The 18,948-nt window shown below is 35.0% G+C and overlaps 2 non-coding genes across 2 annotated transcripts; both read left to right on the top strand.

Moving 5' to 3' along the window:
- Positions 1 to 4,609: 4,609 nt before the first annotated feature.
- Positions 4,610 to 4,683, top strand: TRNAV-AAC. Its single transcript has one exon. It is a non-coding gene; the product is annotated as a tRNA-Val (tRNA).
- Positions 4,684 to 7,615: 2,932 nt separating this feature from the next.
- Positions 7,616 to 7,708, top strand: LOC124944147. The gene has a single exon (XR_007099808.1). It is a non-coding gene; the product is annotated as a small nucleolar RNA Z122 (small nucleolar RNA).
- The last annotated feature ends 11,240 nt before the right edge of the window (positions 7,709 to 18,948 follow it).

Here is an 18,948-nt window from a genome sequence, read left to right as displayed (position 1 = left end):
TAACAAAGTCTCTCGATCGAGATGCTAAAGACTCCCACTCCTTAGCTAATCTTACTGGTTTAGTTGTAAAAACCTATCAATCATGGACTAGTACGGGGATAGGTTTCTCGGTCGAGGTGTACAAACCTCTCTGTCCGGGGCTAACTCTATGCTAAGTTCCTTGGTCCCAGACTTGGGAGCTCTCGGTCCTGGGTCTGGGATTTTTGGTCTCAGGGTTAGACCTCTCGGTCCTAGGATCATTTATAAACTTCTAATTTTTCGAAAATTTTGTATAAGACTTTAAAGCTTTAATCTAAACATCACAAAAACTTCTCTAAGATCTAGGAGTGTTTTTTTTTGGAAAATAGCTTAGTGCCATTTCATTAAAAAAAACCCAAAAAGGGAAAAAAAATACAAAAGTTTAAGATCAGATCTAGACAATTTATAGATTTGACAATGAAACGATAATTGAATTACAGCCAACAACAACAATAAATTAGCGCCTACAGCGTTTTTACTTTTATTCTACTTGTGACCTTCTCAAACGAAATATCCCATATCTGGTAGAGCTTTTTATTCTCTTCATTCATTTCGGTTCCACTCCAGGATTGAATGAGTGCATTTCCATCTGAAGTTATATCTCTCTAAATATCTTCAGCGGTTATACTTCTTCCACTGTGAGTTCTTGAATTTCTTTCTTTTCAGATATTATAGATTACTGCTCCAAAATTTCAACATACTTACATAGAAGGATCTTACTTTTGCTTTATTCTTCATCTACTCTTGGATTTCTTCCCATATTCCTGGAAAGTTGATGATTTTCATGTTTGCAGCAATCATCCTCCAGATTTTTATTACAAAAGAGCATTCCCCAAATAAATGGTTTATGCATTCCTCAACTCTCGAACTTAGGACATAGTTGATATCAGGAATGTTTATGTATTTTCGAATTTTTTCTTTTGTTGTCAACATTTTCCTGTATACCATCCTTCGTAAGGTTTCATCACCCTCTAATTCATATTTACAATTTGAATTTAAAATTTTATATTCCAAATTGCATAAGCTTGTATGCTTGTTGTTTATGGTGTTTTATGGTTGGAAATCAATCATAAGATCATTTATAAACTTTATGGATATGTTAGAAACAAGCAATCAACATAAACAGAAAAACTCAAATTTCAATTTTAAAAATCAAAAAAACGTATTTGTTGTTCTTGGGCTAATTCTCTTGAATCACAGCCCATAAGACTTCCCAACATTATTGTAGTCATGTTGGGTAATTGTTTGGATAATCAAAATCAAAATTTTCAAAATAATTGAAATTTATGAGTTCTTGATTTTATCAAAACGAACCGTTAGTGTTCTTGTTTTGGTACCAATTAAGTATATGAGATATAAGAAAGTTATTGGATAACTCATTTCTCTTCAAAACAACTTTAAAATTGAAACCCCAATTTTTTATCACAAACTTTTTTGAACGATTTGATCATCATTCAGGTTGATTGATACCTTGAGAAGATGATCAACTTGTTCCTGTGAACTTTGTGAAGCTACTCAAACTCTTGGATCATAGAATCCAAGCTAAAAACAAAAATTAAAAAATCTGCACTTTGGTGTTCTTGAGGATCGAGAGATCTAACCTAAGACCGAGAGATCCTACCGATGTTCTTGAGTTAAGACTGAGAGGTCCGACCAAAGATTTTTACATCTATGACCGAGAGGTCCAATCTAGGACTAAGAGGTTCAACCTAGGACCGAGAAACTTAACCTATGACCTAGGAATTCTTGAACCTTAACCAAATACCCAAACATAGGAACGATGAACTTAGCTTAGAGCTAACCGAGGACTGGTGATTTTGTACACCCAAACCGATGATCTTAGTCAAAGACCGAAAGTCCTTAACACCTAGACTGAGGGACTACGACACTCTGACCGAAGATCCTGAGCCTCGACTGAGAGGCTCCTTGACCCATATTAAGGGTTTTTAAACCCTAGTCGATAAAAAAGAATCCAAGGCTTAGGACTCCAGTCCCACGACCTGTTTGGTTCCACTTTTTAAAACCCAAAATTATTTTTTTAATTTTGGAACACCAAACCATTTTCTAAAAATCTTTAAAAAAAAAATTATTTCAAAATATTTTGGAATATTTCCACAAAAATAAAATATTTTGACTAAAGCTCATTTGGTGTTTATTTCTAAAGCCTAACATCCTTAAAAATGATTGATATTCTTCAGGTATAATTCTTCCTAGTTATAATTAACAACAGGTACGAGCATTTAAATATTATTGTTTTAATATTTTAAATAACGCTAAAATCTAGAAGCATGGCTAGGACTAGAAGAATAATTAGTTAAACTCAAACGTTATATAACCGATTTTCAAAAGTCAACTTTATAAGTAAAGATCGTTTTTAAAAAGGATACGGAGGATAAAGCGCAAAAGCTATTTCTCGAGTATCACCAAACTACGAACTAAAAGAAATTCTAGCTAATACGTTTGTATATGTATGCCAACTTTTATTGATTTTCAAATATTAATTGACGACTCTTTTTCAAAAACAATAATCTTTTAAATTATTTATGTTTAATTAATTTAAACTAAAAAATTTTAAAAAATTCAAATTGTGATTTGATTACCGTAAATCCCCGTATTATTTCAAAATAAACTCCGGAAATAATTATTTTTAATTAATTTTAAAAGTTGACAAAAATTATAAAAAAAAATTAAAAGTAATGTTTTATTTTTAAAAAAAATTATTACATGCAAAAATTCTTAAACATCTAACTTTTTCGCAAAATTTAAATTGGAAGGTTTTTTCTGAGAGATATATGTATACAAAATAAAAATATAATCATATATAAATTAATTATAAAATAGATACAAAGATAAGAAATATATATATATATATATATATATATATTCTTACATTTATTTATATTAGGTTAAACAATTATAAATTAATAATTTAATATACAATTTAAAAAATATATTAGCATTTTGTTTAATTAATTTTTATTTAATATAATGAGTTTATTTAATATATTGAGTTTATTAATTAATATAATTAATATATACAACTATAATAGTGATAATGTTTTCTCATATTTTATCAAACCAATTTAAATATTTAGTATTTAAAATTTAAATATTTTTATTTGGTTAATTTAACTGTATATTTAAATTATTAATAATTTAAGTTCTTATAATCAATCTTACTTTAATTTTTTATTTAAGTCTATTTAGCCTCTTATTCAATTACATTTTTCATTATCTAATGATTTAGTTTATCTAATGATTTAGTTGGATTATAAACATTTTAATGTTAAATATTTTGTCTTTGGTAGAGAGAAGAGAAAGAAATGACTCGTGAAAAATATAATTTCTATATTTTTTTATTTATTTTTTCAACCAATAATGTGATTTTACTTCATTCCCTCCCATTTTCCCCATTTTAGCTTCACTTTTATCTAAAAAACATCTATACACCGTCGTACTTTAAGAAATCAAACGTTCATATTCAATTTTAAAACGATTTAAATTGAGGTCATATTAGCTATGTCTAAAAATAAAACCAAAAAAAGAAATTCCAGACAAAATCATATTTAAACTAAGTCATTGGATTTGGGTTATTCAAATAATCGGGTTATTTAGTAATTTGTCCTAATTTTGAGGAGGTGGTAATAAAAAATCACTTACAAGAATATTATTATATATAATGATAAAATAATAAATAATAAATTATATTTTAATATTTTAAAAAATGAATTAAGTGATAGAAAAGAGAGAATTATGTGATAATTTTGAATTATAGTTATTTAAATAACAAGTATCTAAACTTAAACTTAAATACATTTTTTTAAATATTGACAACTCGTCCAATAAATCCAAAAATCTAAAACAATAATGTTTCTAAATATGGTGAGATTGTTTGGAGATTTGTACAAAATAATAAAATTGAAATATATATTGTTAAAAGAATTGAGTTTATAGGTGGGTAAAACCAAAAACAACTATGAGACAGGGCTATAATAAGATAGCATTTCAAATGAAATGAAGCCAACATCAAGTGAAGCTAAAATCCTTCCAGAAGATAGAGTCATACTAGCCATAATAAAGAATAATTCCAGTTAAAAAAAAATTGAAAATTGAGTATCTTTGAGTGAGGGGAGAGGGGATACATGGAAACAGTTTACACCTCTTAACAATTCAACAATAAAAATACAGAATCAATAAGTGACAAAATTACATACAAAGACCCCCTCTTTGCAAATTGAATTGCTAGATTTATTTAATAATTTTTTTCTCATTTCAAGTCCTCAAAAGTCTCATGTATGATCTGAAAATAACTAATAAATCTTCTTCTTCGTTTGTGAATGAGAAACATAAGGAGGAGTTCAATAAAGTTAAAAATCATACCATTGTGTTCTTCCTTCCTAGGTGGTAGTACTAGTATGACCATCGGATGATTCAGTTTCATCACTGCTTGTCAATGGTGGGTTATACTTCTTTAGCAATCTATTTCTGTTTTCCTTCCACCACTCATCTGCTTGTTGCTATGAGAATCTTCTTTTGCTGTCAAAACAATTTAAAATGATCAAATAAAAACAATATCTATTGAAAACAAGTTGGTTTCGTGGTGTAGTTGGTTATCACGTCAGTCTAACACACTGAAGGTCTCCGGTTCGAGCCCGGGCGAAGCCATTTTTTTTTTACCTGAATTTTACTGGCTTGAAGAGTTTTGAACCGTTCTGTAGTTGTATTAAGGTAACATAGACACCATGTTCAAATTGCTCATTAAGTTCTTTCATCCCCATGAATTGCAACACCAACATATCTAGAACTTTCATTCTCATGGTATGTCTGAGATGATATTGATGACTTGTTAACTTCATTTGTTTGTGATAGGTGATCCCCGTTGTCCTCAAATGAGCTGCTGCCCATTGTTTGCCTTTCATGTTCATCATAGCTTAGAAATCCTTCAATCCGACTGCACAATAATTTAAAACTTTCATTGTTAAGTACCTCCTCTGGCAAACTTTCTGTCATTCCTTTCAGCTGAAATCATATTATGCTCATATTAAGAAGACAATATTACAGCAATTATGATGAAACCAAGAAAAGATAGTAATAATAACCTGAGCTGAAACAATTGTAATGACCTCCTTTGCAATTGAACATTTGAAAGATCTTTCTCCAGCTGCAAGAGTAGCTTCTGAAATCGTTCTTTGAAACTTTTTAATCTCTTTATCTTGAAAATACGTTTTATGCTTAAAACCACTAATCTAAAATCAAAAGCAAATTTCTTAGTCCATAAATTTCTCTAACTTATAAACAAATTGGTTTCTTACCTGGCTTTGCAATTTCACCACTTCTTTGTTTAGAAACTCATTTGTCTTCTTAAGACTATCTATTACACCCCTAGAGAATGTGGGAGTGGCAGATCGCGGAGGACTTGGTCTCCTAGCATATGGTGAAGATGGTCTGGAGTTTGCACCGAATTGTGGTGGAGCTACAATTGGGGCCTGTAAACATTATGCTAACTACTCCCCCTCTGTGAGTTGCAAGAAATGTAAAACATCTTTTAGTGCTAAAGTTGATGGAACTCTAACAAGTTCAAACAATTTATGTGATAAAGATGTAAACCTGGACCACGGTTTTGCAGGATACTTCATTGTATCAATATTGGGAGACAGCAACGTCCTTGATCTTCTAGGCTCCACCCTGTCGGATCTTTCTCTAAAATCTATAGAGGCTAGAACGAGGAGCAAAACCCTCCTAATAACATTAGTGTAGAAAAATAAAGAAAAAAGAAGAGAAAATTTATTGCTAGTTTATTGGATGTGATTCTTACCTAAGACATCTAATACTTAAATAGTAAAAATTACATTTACAGAAAAGGAAATAATTAAATAGTAAAATCATGTAATTGATTTGACAATCAACAGCCAATTAACAAATTAATTAGTTTAATTGATTGATTTACAAATCAATTAGTCTAATTGATTGATTTGCTACTGATTTTCTCAATATTTCATTCTTGTAATTATTTTTCTTCCAGAATAATTCTACACTCCCCCTCAAGTTGCGTAGTAGATGTTGAGACTGCCCCAACTTGCCACATATTTTCTCGAGTCGGCTTGGTGAGTATGTCAGTCACCTGATTGCGGGATGTAACGTAAAGGAGTGTAATAAAGCCTTGTCAGAGATTGAAGAGGGTGTTGCCGATGAATTGTTGATGACATTTTTTCAATTTGACTTATTCAAAAATCATGATTCACTTAGTTAGAGGAGTGACTTTTGGCTCTTGAATCTTGGCTTTTGGCTCTTGACTTTTGGCTCTTGACACTTGTCACTTGGCTCTTGCCTCTTGACTCTTGGCTCTTCCCTCAGCTCTTGAAGTGAAAAATGATAATTTTTTGACAGATAAAATGTTGAAAAAAATTTGTCGAGACATGAAGACAACGTTTGCAAAAAAAGGAGAAAAAATAAATGTGTCGAGACACGAAGACGATGCTCGATACAGATTCAACTGAACTATGGAAAAAAATGCACTGAGATTTGTGATAATAGTTTTAAAAAAATATAAGAATATAGAATCATTTGAGTTCTCCTCCAATGGCTAGTTTATTAGTAATGCAACATTTCAAGAATTTAACATTCTAATTCCAAAATATGAGTTTATTAGTTTATTAGTAATGCAACATTTGAGTTCTAATTTAATTAAATTTATTCTAAATTTGAGTAAGGCAACATTCTCCCTCTTAGTTCTGGCGTGGTTCGAGATCACGAAAATCGATCAGGTGTTGCCTCATCACTAGATTTGATGCTAACAAAGCCTTCGTAATTAAGTATGTCGGCTTTATGTTCATTCGTTCAAACAAATTCTACTTTGATTTGACTCCTTCAACACACTCTCGAATGAAATGATATTTCGCGATGTGTTTGATACAACCATGAAAAACTGGGTTTCTTCATGAGTGCAAGTGTGAACTTGTTATCGACGTAGAACTTCACTGCTTAGGTTTCAAACCACTTAGTTCGAACAACAATGATTCCAACCAAAGTGTTTGATACGCTGTCGCTATTGCAACCATGAATTATGTTTCACATGAGGACAATGCCATTGTTTTTTGTTTTTGAGAGTTCCACGAAACAAGACTATCATTAATGTAAAACGCAATGCCCCTATACTTTTCCGGTCATCTAGGTCACATGCGAGATCAGTGTGAGAGTAACCCACTATTTTCTCGTCACCACCTTCTTTTCGAGAAAATTCAGTACTCTTTTTTCTAACATTCATTCTCATGTTCTCCCAATTTTCTTTATAATATGGCATATTGTTTGTATTAGTTTTTTTTTTAAAAATTTATTTATGTAATCGTGTTTCTAATTTTGTTTTTGGATTTTTCAAAAAATACTTATTTATTTTTTCACTCATAAAAAATCAAAAGAAAACCTCAAAGGGCCTTTTTTTATTATTTAAATTCTAATGTAAGCCTGGCCCATTAATCAGCCGATGGTGAATCCTAGGAACTCTGTCACAGCTATTTAAACCTAGATAACATTCTTCTCTCCCAATTCATCTCTCTCGTTCCATCTCTATACGATTCATAGATTCTTATTATGATTGTGTTTTGGGAGATGATGCTACACTTCGCTATTAGCTTAGGCTCAAGATCTGAGCTCTGCTGAATCGAATCATTTTGCACGTCAGTCTGATCCCTGATTCATCTAAAATTTCTCCATTTTCTTTTCAAAATCATTTCATCCCCGGTTGCATATTATAGGTAATCAAAATTTTCTTAGATTAGATCAATTTTGATTCATTTTCACTAGTTGCTGATTGTCTTATCGAAATGCCTCTTTGAGTAGCCTTATGAATTTCTCCAATTATAGGAGAATTTGTTTCGTATTTGGCTTAGTTAGGATGCAGAAAGTAATCTTAAGGCTTTGCTTTGATTGGATCTTCACGTTTGATTACACCGAATATCCTCTAAGTATCGTCTTACACATGTTTATTTGTAAGGTTATTTTTTAGATTTTCAGTTGTTACGCCCTCGAATAATCGTAAAGACCTTTCTCTCTATCCTTCGGTTTATATTATTAAAATTTCAAAATTTTTTTTTACTATTTTAGGGGCACCAAAATTTTAATTTGCGTAGGGTCTTAAATTCTCATGACCGGCACTGATCCTTCCACTGTTCTTTTTGCTTTCTATTATCAGCAAGAGATGTGTTTACGCATCTTTCTCCCTTTTCTCATTTCACAAATCCAGAAGAATTTTGATACCGTAGGAAACGGAAAGAACAAGAACTGCATTTACGATGACAATACCTGATTGTCACGGGCTAAAATTCGACCCGTGCGGCACTAAGCTAAATCGACCCTGATTCTAGCTTAGAAAGCCTTTCTAAACACAATGCAAGAAGAACTCAAACGCAAGAAAGAACTTAGAGAGAGAAAACTCTTGAGAATAAGAATATATTGAAAATGTGCTTGATAATTACAATGAAATACCTTCAGGGTATTTATAGGACTTACATGTGTTAAATTAGGAATTACGTCTAATTACAATTTAATTACACCAATTTAGGATATTCCTTCCATAGCAAGAATATCCCTACCTAATTTAGAATATCTCTAGTAATTTCTTCCTTAATTAGAATATATATTCTAATCCCTTCCTTGATTAGAATATATCTTCCAATCCCTTCCTTAATTAGATTATATTCCAATCTCTTCCTTGATTAGAAGATTCGCTGGGCCCACGTAGGCAACTGGGCCTCCCCTTGGGCTAACAAGATTAGCGCACTATCAGACCAAGACTCTAATGAGCCTCGACATCCCCTGGATTGGGTCGTGACCCTAATGGGCCGCGACATACTCCCCCACCTTAGTCGTGGCCGTACTCGGTTCGACTTTGGCCTGATACTCTTCAACCTCTTCCTTGAAACATTCCCCACACGGTCCCTCGTATCTGTGCACAAGTCCCTTGAGCACAGATTACATAGACTTGCATTCTGGAATATCATGGAAGTACACCTTGTGGCTCGATGTTTGCACCCCATAAAAATGGGACGTGACATACTCCCCCGCCTAAGTCGTGGCCGTCCTCGGCACGACCCTAGACCGGTGCATGGTGATCTTCTTTCTGGCATCCCCTGAGCGCTCTTCCTCCCCCTTTGCACGTCACGGCATTGGGTGCACTTATGGTCGCCAGCCTTAACCGATATAAGACGTTTCCCACACATCTCTCGATTGAACACGGTCTCTTGAATCTGCGCACAAGCCCCTTGAGCACATACCGCATAGACTTCAACAGTTGCGGGGGCAACTTCCCCCTTTCCATCGTCCCCTTTCATGACTGCACACCCTCTTAGATCTGCCCCTCTCTTCATATTCTCGGTGTCTCCCTCTGAATATGTCCGAGCACGATCTGCTTCCTTTCCCACGGACTTGGTGCGAGTGAAGGCAGACTGACTTTGGACCACGTTGCCTGTGGCCAAACCTTGTGGATCTGATGGTTGTGTGTTGTCTTTGGCCTTGAGCCCCTCGAAGGCTTCGACACACGCTATCTGGACTTCCTCAGGTACTTCTTCTTTTCCCTTGGACCCGTTCCCATCACCCATCTTGGCAAAAGTGGCAAATATCTCTTTACCATGTTTGCGACCTCGAACGAATCGCATCGCCGAGAATCTGCTTATTCCCTCTGATTCTCTCCTTGCTGGAATCACGCTAGTCTTCCCGTGATCCAAAATGATTAAGGAATCGGAATAAGGCATTATGCAAGCGCGTACCTGATCGCACCATTCGAGTCCCAACACTACGTCGTAGTCTTCCATTGGGACCAAGGTAAATGAGACTGTCCCATTCCAGCCTCCGATCCTGGTGTGCACTCTCCTAGCCTCCCCATTTACCGGCTTGGCTACATCGAAGGACTTCACCGTCCCTCTTGTTGGGCTGATCCGCAGACCCAACACCTTGGCTACTCCTTCTCGCATGAAGTTGTGCGTAGCCCCTGTGTCTACTAGTGCCTTGATGCGCTTTCCCCCGATCCAAGCTTCCACAAACAAAGAGCCCCTCCTTGTTCCCTTGTCCGGCTTCGCAACACTAGTCTTCACAGCATTGAGCAGTCTTAAGGATCCTATTTGAGTCTCTTCTTCCTCATCAGAGGACTCAGTTCCTTTAACTGCTGCAACCTTTTCCCCCTTAAACGGGCACATATACTTTATGTGATTATGGGCACCACAAATATAACAGGCTCTTGGCTTCTCCGACTCGTCGGCTTGCCTCCCTGAGTTTTTATGTGCATGCCCCTTCTTAGATGAACGGTCTCCCCCACATTTCTCCTGGTCCTGTGGGCGGTCTCCTCCACCTTCTTCTCCATCATCCCTGATGAACTTCGGCCTGTCCACAGACACTTTGAGCTCTATCAGTCTTTCTGCAACCGCTATTGCCTCGGAAACGTTCCGCACTTTGGCCCTTTGCAGCTCCAACTGTGCCCAAGTCTTGAGGCCATTAACAAACGCAAACAGTGTCTCCTGTTCCGTTAGACTAGGTAACTCGAGCATCAACTCCTGGAATTCCTTCACATACTCCTTGATGGTTCCTTTGTGCACAAGTTGACTCAACCTTTTCCTTGCCTCGTACTCGGCATTCTCTGGGAAGAATTGGCGTTTGAACTCGGTCTTGAAGTCTTCCCACGTTTCCATCATCAAGGTCCCTCGTTCAATATCTCCTTCTCGCCTCCTCCACCACAGCAACGCCATCTCTTGTAGGAAGAAAGGTGCCGTCTCCAACTTGTCACGATCATCAAGTATGCTTGATGCCCGAAAGTACCTCTCCATGTTCCAAAGGAAGTCCTCCACTTCCCTTGCACTCCTCGAGCCTTTGAATGGAGTTGGCTTAGGAACATCCATCCGTTGAGGTGTCGCACCTCTATGTTCCCCTCCATTCCTCGCAATCCGCCTTTCCATCGATTCTAGCCTCCCCAAGATCTCCCTCTTGAGGGTCTCGACCATCGCATGGACTTCTCCCCGGATTGGATCAAGCACCTTCTGGCAGATGTCATTAACCTCCCCTCGAACCAATCCTAGCACTTCGTCCCGAATGCTACGATTCGAACCGTTAATGATCCCCATTAACTCATTCTCCAACTTTTCAGCACCCTCGTCCAACATCGTCACCTTCTCGGCCACCGCGCTAAACACTTCGAGAGCTTCTTGGTGATCGCTCATGCCTTCTTCAAGCCGGGTCACCCGCGCTTCCATGGCAGCACCTCTCTCGACGGACTTATCCCTCTTGGATCCCTTGTCCTTATGTTGGCCGGTCGGAACCTTAGTGACGGTAGTTCGTGAATCCATTTCTTGCAGCTTGAATGCGGAAATTCAACCTTGCTCTGATACCACTTGTCACGGGCTAAAATTCGACCCGTGCGGCACTAAGCTAAATCGACCCTGATTCTAGCTTAGAAAGCCTTTCTAAACACAATGCAAGAAGAACTCAAACGCAAGAAAGAACTTAGAGAGAGAAAACTCTTGAGAATAAGAATATATTGAAAGAATGCTTGATAATTACAATGAAATACCTTCAGGGTATTTATAGGACTTACATGTGTTAAATTAGGAATTACGTCTAATTACAATTTAATTACACTAATTTAGGATATTCCTTCCATAGCAAGAATATCCCTACCTAATTTAGAATATCTCTAGTAATTTCTTCCTTAATTAGAATATATATTCTAATCCCTTCCTTGATTAGAATATATCTTCCAATCCCTTCCTTAATTAGATTATATTCCAATCTCTTCCTTGATTAGAAGATTCGCTGGGCCCACGTAGGCAACTGGGCCTCCCCTTGGGCTAACAAGATTAGCGCACTATCAGACCAAGACTCTAATGAGCCTCGACATCCCCTGGATTGGGTCGTGACCCTAATGGGCCGCGACATACTCCCCCACCTTAGTCGTGGCCGTACTCGGTTCGACTTTGGCCTGATACTCTTCAACCTCTTCCTTGAAACATTCCCCACACGGTCCCTCGTATCTGTGCACAAGTCCCTTGAGCACAGATTACATAGACTTGCATTCTGGAATATCATGGAAGTACACCTTGTGGCTCGATGTTTGCACCCCATAAAAATGGGACGTGACATGATGCTCTTCTCCATCTAAAATGAAGACCCAAATTTTTTAAACATTTTGTCACATGATAATGTGTATACTTTTGAAACAAACCTGTTTATTGAATATTCTCCTGTTAATTATGGCTTGATTAAGGTAGTGACTTCCTTCAGATATGATATGCATGCTCATGTGGCTTCAGATATGATATGATATACCTCTATATCCTTGGGGTTAAACAAGTAATCATAGAGTCTCCCCAACCCCAATTCAAGTTTGATGATTCTCAGATCTGCGATGGATAAAATCTACTATTATCTTCATAACATGGAGGTTAGTTGGACTCACGTACTTCTCATTTCCTTGCTGATTTGATAATATAGTTTGGAATGATGTGTTCTAGATTTCTTTATTGTATATTGAATAGGATTTGTTTGTTTATTTAGAAAGAGGCAAAGAAAAGGCCATTGCAAGACTATATGGAGAAGATACAAACAGATGTGACTGCAAACATGAGAGGGATTTTGGTGGATTGGTTGGTTGAGGTGCAGGAGAATACATGATTCAATCTGACACACTTTATCTGACAGTCGGTTACATTGACAGATTCTTGTCTATTAATCATATCAATAGGCAGAGGCTAGGTGTTTCTTCTATGCTCATTGCATCGTAAGACACATTCTTGTTACGTTACTATTTAAAAAATTGAACATTCAATATCTGATGCTTAGACTGTTCTGTTATGTCATCCTCCTAAAAGGTCTAAACCTAAACGACTAAAGGGTTACAACAATAGAATAGACGGTCAAGATGAAGACAAGACAATCCAACGGCTCATATTATAACATATATTTATAATTAATTTGTTTATTATTAATTAATGAAATATTCGATAATTACCTAAATACCCTTATTCTTATATATAAAGGGATTAGACTTGTAAAAAGAAAATGACTTTTGATTTAATGAAAAACTTACTTCTTTCTTATTTTATTGATTCCATCTCTTTTCTCATTCAATCTTTATCTCATCTCTCCTTATTTCAAACTTACCATCTTCATCCCCTCCCTGTTTGACATCATCCACAAGCAGTACAAGCAGCACGCTACACTGGTATCAGAGCCAACGATCTTCCGACCGTTGGAAATCCATTTTTTTTCCCCGCTTTCACTGCAAGAAAAAGAAACAAGAACTGGTTATTCGCGTCATGGTTGGAAAAAGATCGAAAATGGAGAATCAAGATTCCAAGAAAAGGGATTCGAGACGGCGATCGAAACATTGATACAACAGATTAACAACAATAATACTAACAGTAATCAGGGCAATCCAAGAGAACATCGGGGGTATCATAACAATCCAGCATTAAACGTTAATCCAAATACAAGAGGAGCTCATACAAGTAACGTTCAAACTCCTAATACAAACAACGTTCAGCCGGATAATATAAATGCAAGAAGGGATCATAACCGTGAAGAAGATAATTTTATATTTCAAGAAAATAATAATTATCATGATCAACACAATTTCGGACAGCCAAGACCATATCACATTCATAAAAGTCTAACAAGAATAGATTTTTCTAAATTCGACGGAAAAGATGTGGATGGCTGGATATATTTAGAAAAAGAATTTTTTGCGGTTGACGACACCCCTCCAACTATTAAGGCAAGAATTGCTCGATTACACTTCATCGACAAAGCAAGAATGTGGTATACAAACTACAGATCAAGGTTAGACCCTAATATGATAGTAACATGGGATATGCTTAAAGGAGAAGTTAAAAAGAAGTTCGATTTAACAATCTTTGATACCTCAATGAGCGATTTAATGAACCTTAAACAATCAGGAACTGTAGAAGCACATAATGACAAATTTACAGAAATTTCCTACAAACTTTCTAGAATGCCCAATGATTACATGATGGATTGCTACTTTGGAGGACTTAGACCAGAAATTGCTAATCCGGTTAGACTACTCAATCCTACAAATATCAATGATGTTATGGCAATGGCACGAGTTCAAGAAGCAACATATACGTCTTATGCTAAACAAGCACATTTGTACAACAACAGTCCTCCATTGCTCCCAACTCCGGCCAAAAGACCATTCAACAATAATTCTAACAGATTCAATTTCAAAAGAATAGATCCTAAAGTCGCAGCGGAAAAAAGGGCAAGAGGAGAATGCTATCATTGTCCAGAAAAATTTGACTCTACACACAAATGCAAAGCAATTGTTTATACATTGGAAGCTTCCGAAAATATTGAACTCCGTAATGACGAAGAAATAGAAGTTACGGATACAGAAATAGAAGACTTATCTGCAGTTTCATTAAATGCCTTGACAGGAACAAATTATTATAAAACAATGACAGTACCTGGGTATATCAAGGAAGTAGCAGTCAATATTCTTATCGATTCAGGTAGTACATATAATTTCATAAATGCTAACCTAATGCTTTTAATTAATCACTTTGTTTCAGTTACTAATCCTTTGCAGGTTTCAGTAGCAGATGGGTCTACATTACAGAGTACACAATTTTATTCTCAAATACCATGTTCAATACAAGACTACCATTTTAACACGAATTTGAGAATTTTAAAAATGACTAGTTATGACTTGATTCTAGAAATAGAGTGGCTTATTAAATTGTCAGATATTTCATGGAATTTCAAACAATTAACAATGTCATTTTCTTCCCATGATAAAAGGTTTACGATCAATAGTCTTACATCTACTATGCCTAATGAGAGAAAACAAACGACAAGTTTCAAAAAAGAAATTAAGTTTGACAAAGCTACATCATTGACAAATTGTGTTTCACTATCTCCTCAATTTTTTTCAATCTATACTAACACAAGTTTTGAGATGCCAATAGAACAACTAAACTTACTTTTGGATGAGTTTAACTTTTTATTCCAGGATTCAACAAAGCTGCCTCCCATTAGACAACAAGATCATCAGATTGTTCTGAAGGAGGGAGCGATCCCAATTAGCCTCAACCCCTACAGGTACCCTGTATTGTATAAAACAGAAATTGAAAAACTGATTGTAGAAATGTCAAAACATGGTATAATTAGACCTAGTAACAGTGCATTTGCAGCACCTGTCATTTTAGTTAAGAAAAAAGATATGAGTTGGAGACTTTGTATAGATTATAGGAAACTAAATAGCATAACAGTTAAAAATAAGTTTCCTATACCTATTATAGAGGAATTACTTGATGAACTTCATGCTAGCTGTATATATACCAAACTGGATTTAAAAGCTGGATTTCATCAAATTCGTATGAACCCAAAAGATATACATAAAACAGCATTTAAAACTCATGAAGGTTATATGAATTTCTAGTCATGCCGTTCGGTCTAACTAATGCTCCTTCTACATTTCAATGTATCATGAATACAATATTCAAACCATATTTGCGAAAATTTGTCTTGGTATTTTTTGATGATATACTTGTGTATAGCAAAAATTGGAAGGATCACTTAACTCATATTCGATTAGTTTTCGATATTCTGAAACAACATACATTCTTTCTGAAAAAATCTAAGTGTTCTTTTGCCTCAAAAAAATAGAATACTTAGGTCATATTATCTCAGTTGATGGAGTAGAAGCAGATCATGATAAATTATTAGCAATGAAACAATGGCCTATTCCTACAACAATTAAAATTCTAAGAGGGTTTTTAGGACTAACAGGCTATTATAGAAGATTTATATGTAATTATGGTTTAATTGCTAGACCACTAAATAATTTGTTGAAAAAGGATAGTTTGTATGGTCTGAAATCTCACAAGAAACTTTTGAAAAATTAAAAACAGCAATGTGTACCCCACTAGTTTTGGCATTACCTAATTTTAATGACACATTCATTGTAGAGACAGATGCAAGCAATATTGGTATGGGGGCTGTTTTAATTCAGAAACGGCAACTCATAGCATTCATAAGCAAGTCTCTTTCTCCTAATAATAAACTTCTTCCTGCATATGAGAAAGAGTTACTTGCGTTAATTATGGCTGTGAAAAAATGGAAATCATATCTACAATTTAAGCCTTTCATAGTTAAAACTGATCATGAACCGTTAAAATATCTATTGGAGCAGAGAATACACACAGTTAGTCAGGAAAAATGGTTATATAAGCTTATAGGGTTTGATTTTTCTGTTACCTATAAAAAAGGTAAAGAAAATATTGTTGCAGATGCTCTTTCAAGAGTGGAGGGTCATTGTTGGGCTCTTTCTACTATTCATTCACCTTTTTTAGATACTATTTCATCATTATGGAATGCTGATCCAAATTTTACAAATATTATTATGGATATTCAGAAAAATGCAGACACTCACCCTTACTATTCTTATACCAACAATCATCATAGAAGGAAAGGCAAACTAGTAATAGGATTTGACACGGATCTTAGAAATAAAATAATAGAAACAGTTCATACATCATCGGTGGGAGGACATTCGGGAGTAAATGTAACCACAAAGAAAATACAACTCGCATATTTTTGGAAGGGTATGACAAAAAACATTCGGGAATATGTGCGTAATTGTCAAGTTTGTCAACAAAACAAACCTGACTCACATCTCCCCAATGGATTATTACAACCCCTTCCAATTCCTAATCATGTTTGGATTGACATTTCTATGGATTTTATTGAGGGCCCTCCAAAATCACAAAGTAAAACTGCAATTTTCGTTATAGAAGACAGATTGTCTAAGATGGCTCATTTTATAGCAATTACACCTGTATACAGCTTATTCAATTGCTATGGTTTTTATTGATAACATATTCAAAAAGTATTACTAGCGACAGGGATAAAATTTTCTTAAGTACTTTTTGGAAAGAATTGCTTAAATTACAGGGCATAGAACAAAAACTATCTACAGCTTATCATCCTCAAACAGACGGACAAATAGAGATAGTTAATAAATGTGTGGAAACTTACTTGAGATGCATGATTAGCCAAAGTCCGCACTTATGGAGTAAATGGTTACCCTTAGCCGAATGGTGGTATAACACCAATTTTCACTCCGCAAGCGGCTTGTCTCCATATCAGCTAGTATATAACCAGGAACCACCAATGCATGTCCCGTATTTGGCTGGAGATGCAATTGACCCCAATCTGGATAGAACTCTACAAGAAGGGGAACACCATCTCCAATTAGCTAAACAAAATCTCCAACGAGCACAAAACATGATGAAACAACAGTATGATAAGAAGCATAAAGAGGTATTTTTTGAAATAGGAGATATGGTGTTCTTAAAAGCTCAACCCTACAGACAAATCACGCTCACACAAAACAAACACACAAAACTCCAACCTAAGTTCTATGGGCCTTACGAAATTACAGGCAAAATCGGACAGGTATCTTATCGTTTAAAATTACCATCTCATACTCGTATTCACAATGTTTTTCATGTGTCACAGCTCAAAAAGTTTATTGGAAATCATGCATCAAAGACTAACATAGATGATCTAGAAAGAATCGATTTTGAACTAGAGACGATTTTAGAAGAAAGTCTTACCTTGAGAGATGGAGAAACGGTGTGCCAGTTACTCGTCCAAAGTAAGGGGAAAGATAGATCCGATGCTTGCTGGGAAGACGCTTCTATAATCATTACGGATTTCCCTAATCTCAGATGGAAATCGAAGGGGCTTCGTAGGAGGCGACGCGGTCATCTTCAATCTCAGGGAGGGAGTAGTGTTACGGCATCCTCCTAAAAGGTCTAAACCTAAATGACTAAAGGGTTTCAACAATAGAATAGGCGGTCAAGATGAAGACAAGACAATTCAACGGCTCATATTATAACCTATTTATTATTAATTAATGAAATATTCGATAATTACCTAAATACCCTTATTCTTATATATAAAGGGATTAGACTTGTAAAAAGAAAATGACTTTTGATTTAATGAAAAACTTACTTCTTTCTTATTTTCTTGATTCCATCTCTTTTTTCATTCAATCTTTATCTCATCTCTCCTTATTTCAAACTTACCATTTTCATCCATCCCCTCCCTGTTTGACATCATCCACAAGCAACACGCTACATGTTCCTTCTTAAGCATAAAGTTTGAAGAGTCTGATCCTCCATTAGTTGATGACATGTGTTACATCTCTGACTTCACTTGCACAAATAGAACATGGGTGCATAAAGCCTCATCACAATGGCTTCTCCGAGCAATGATAAGAAAGCGGAATCTCTCTCATATCCCTTAAAATCTTTAAAAAAGATAATTGAAAATGAAAATGCTATATTATTCAAATTGTTTATTACAAACATTTATCTATAAAAGTTTTAATACTATTTTATTACAATTAATAAATATTAAAACTAAATAACACTTTTAATTAGAAAACTAATTAATAATATATTAGACATTTTACAATTTTCATGTCATTAATAATATTAAATATTCTTTTTTTTTCTTTTGCTTTAAATGTCATTAATAATATTAATGAACTCATTTATATTCTTGTGAATTTTTTTTTTAAAGGATTTTTCATCTCAAACATTATTTATTAAGTCTTAAATCAAGTTTTCACTTTGTGTCAATAATTTTTTTATTTTATCTAATTTTAATTGGAGAATCTTACTGTCACCCTTTAAAAACAGACCAAATATAGTCTCTTAAATGCAATCCAAATATCTAGCCCACACATTCATAACATATTCACTAAATATGTTTCGAGAGCATGCCTAACCACAACTAAAACCAATTTTTTTTTACATAATGGATTTTCAGAAAATTATTTTTTAATAATTATTTTTTTGTTTTGGTTTGTTTCAAACTTCACATTCATTTAGAATCCTTTTATGATACATTTAAAATCAT

Source organism: Impatiens glandulifera, chromosome 6 (genome assembly GCF_907164915.1).
Source record: "Impatiens glandulifera chromosome 6, dImpGla2.1, whole genome shotgun sequence".
Classification (NCBI taxonomy): domain Eukaryota; kingdom Viridiplantae; phylum Streptophyta; class Magnoliopsida; order Ericales; family Balsaminaceae; genus Impatiens; species Impatiens glandulifera.
The sequence above is the reverse complement of the archived record's forward strand: the minus strand, read 5'-3'. Positions and strand labels throughout refer to the sequence as shown.